This window comes from Castor canadensis, chromosome 2 (genome assembly GCF_047511655.1).
Source record: "Castor canadensis chromosome 2, mCasCan1.hap1v2, whole genome shotgun sequence".
Classification (NCBI taxonomy): Eukaryota; Metazoa; Chordata; class Mammalia; order Rodentia; family Castoridae; genus Castor; species Castor canadensis.
The window spans coordinates 119,268,634-119,271,504 of NC_133387.1; the positions used below are offsets into that span (position 1 = coordinate 119,268,634).

Here is a 2,871-nt window from a genome sequence, read left to right on the forward strand (position 1 = left end):
TGTTCCCCTGCAGAAGTCCAGGAGAAAGCAGTGATGCTTTTGCTGTTAGCTGAGCACATACTGTGTTTATCCACAGAACAGTAAAATACATGGTGCTAGAATCTAGAACAAGAATTGAACCTAAAAACTTCTAGATAGATCATTAAAATACATCTAGTTCTAATTGTTACTGCTAAATTGCTAACACAGGAATATTTTCCTCATCCAAAACAACTATCAAGATCCAATAAGAGCTTCTGACTAACATATCACTTAGAGTAATACTTCACAAACTTGATGTCATTATCTGTAAGTGCCCTGAGGTTTGAAGACTAATTCAGTCTGCTTTCAGCATTTTGTTGCAGAGTTTTGGAGCAAGCTCCTTTCCAGTGTTCCAGTAGCTTAATAGACTCACCAGTTTTCAGTATTTCTAAGCAGAGTCTCTAGTCTTCCCCTAATGTTCTTCTGATTTTCAAGAGTGCAGCCAATTACTATGGACTGAAACTTCTGGTCAGGTGGTCCAGGTCACCTCGTGTGATCGTACACCATGGAAAGACATTAAATAACTCTTGGCACTTCCCAACTTATCTGGAAATTACTGACCACCTCATATATAATCCCCATGGCATACTTTAGGGACTCTTGCTACGGGGCATTTCTAATTGTTTCTACTGAAACTTCAGCAGTGAGGGTTCATCCTACCAAATAGTTTGCAGTCAGATTTAATTCCCATCTTTCTCTATTGCTGATCTGTCTCAGGTCTTGGTCGTTGTGGGTCATTTCTTTCTCTTGCTCAATGGCAGTCACTGCTTGTCTCAAAGATTCAACCCCGAGTTCCAGAAAATCCAGACTTTCCTGGTGGGCCATGGAATAGTAGTGGCAGAAGCAGCCTTTGTTGACCTTGTTGCTAATCTTTGACGCTCAGTGTGGTCCTGTGGTCCATGTGGTAGTGCATGCCTGGAATCCCAGCTACTCTTGAGGCTCAGGCAAGAAGATTGTCATGTTCAAGGTCAGCCTATCCAACTGAGTGAGATTCAGCCTCAAAAAAAAAATATTAAATAGAGCTGGAGATATAACTTATTTGTAGAGTTCTAGTGCTTACCTAGCATGTGCAAAATCCTAGGTTTAATCCCCAGTACAAAAGAGAAGAAATTTTTAGGACCTGAAATTATTTTAAAACATCATGTCTGCCATTTTTTTCCATATGTCAGTTTTCCTCAACCTCTAAATAAGAGTGAGAGGAGTTCCTCTGCAAAAAAACATTATTTGGCCAATAGTAATAAAACACCACCAACAGTGAAAACCATAAAAATTTTATCTAGAAAATATTGATAAGTACTATCTTTTAATGTAACTTCCAGCATTTTACTTTCATAGGAAAAAATACTGAACTTTTATTTATTAACCAAACACATATGCATTTGTTAATATGATTTTTTGATGAAACATTAACCACTTTAATTCTTGAATCATTTCTTTTGCTACCTAAAGTTGGACCCAGACCTGTTACCTATTATTTGTCTATAAATGATGGAACTATGTACCTGCTCTAAGTGACTTTAGTTGGTCAATAACATAATAGGAAACAAGTCTGTAAATCAGTGGAAAATAAATTAAATAAGTGTCTAATAATAAAAGAAAACAATGGAGCCTGGAAGAACAACACTTGAAGGTTAGTACATAAGTCTTTTTGGAAGTGTCTTTTAGTCTCTTTCTTGGACATCTGTAGTGTTCAGCTTGAGCCACTTTCAAGAATGACAGTGACTAGCTGGAAATTACCCATAGCTATGGATAGAGCATTAAGAGACAAAAATTCCATTTCCATCCCAAATTGTCTGGAAGAAGTTTAGGAGACCCTCATCCCTGAGTCACTGCCAGGGTTAAGCCACATGGAGGCACATATTAGCTAAATATAGGATGTTTCTAGGGCTGGTCAGCTATGGGATTTACTCCCTCATGAATGCACCACGTCTCTGCAGACCTACTCTGAAGTGCTGCACACCATTTGTCATAAATATTTGAGAGAAATTTTCTGTATTGGGTTCAATTGAATATCCTCCCTGGTCCATGAGAATGATAAGCTTCTGTGATCCTTAATCTTGTCAAGGTCATGCAGTGATTAAAGACAGGTTATAGTTGTGAAGCACATAACGAGAAAAAAAAGCTTTGCTATAAAGGAAATGTGATGTTTGAAGCTCCCTCAGAGGGTACATTTTTCACAGTGCACCTCCTGATATAAGACAAAAGGGAAAAATGTCATTGGAGAAGAAAGTCAAATGTGCCCAAGGCAGTGATATGGAGTGCTGAAGACAAACAAGGCAAGGTGAAGGCCGTCTTCAGGGGTTCATGTCCCCAGCCTCACAAAGAAATACTGTCCGGGAGGATGATCTGATGCTGGAAGGGAAACCTGACCTGTGCAGATATTCAAATTCAAATCGTTGTTATATATATCAGTACATTATACATTTATACACAAATGAAGGAAATAATATCGTATAAGATACCTGCATGAAAAAAACTTTAGTGTGGTGTCTGAATTAACTACTGAGTAAAAACAATTCATAATAACTCTGTTGGATCAGTGTAATATCAGTTAGCTAAAAATTGATGCCACGACTACAGGCAAGAGTTAGAGTAAGGATAATAATCTGATATTTATTAGTCACTTAATTTAGGTGAAGCAGATGCCAGGCAAGTGCTTCAAAGGCATAAACTACTCTCCTAAGAGCTGAATAAATTATCTTTTACTATTATGTCCATTTGCAGACAACATGCTGAGGTACAGTTAAGTGACAGTCACAGAGATTTTAACTGGAAAAGGGGGAAGTGAGGGTGCATTGTTGTATTTGAGATCCCATGCTCTTGGCAATATTTCAGAACTTTTTCTCAGCT

General features: G+C 38.0%; 1 pseudogene; it reads right to left on the reverse strand.

Moving 5' to 3' along the window:
* Positions 1 to 311: 311 nt before the first annotated feature.
* LOC109702694 (BAG family molecular chaperone regulator 2 pseudogene) lies at positions 312 to 846 on the reverse strand (annotated as a pseudogene).
* Between the last annotated feature and the right edge of the window lie 2,025 nt (positions 847 to 2,871).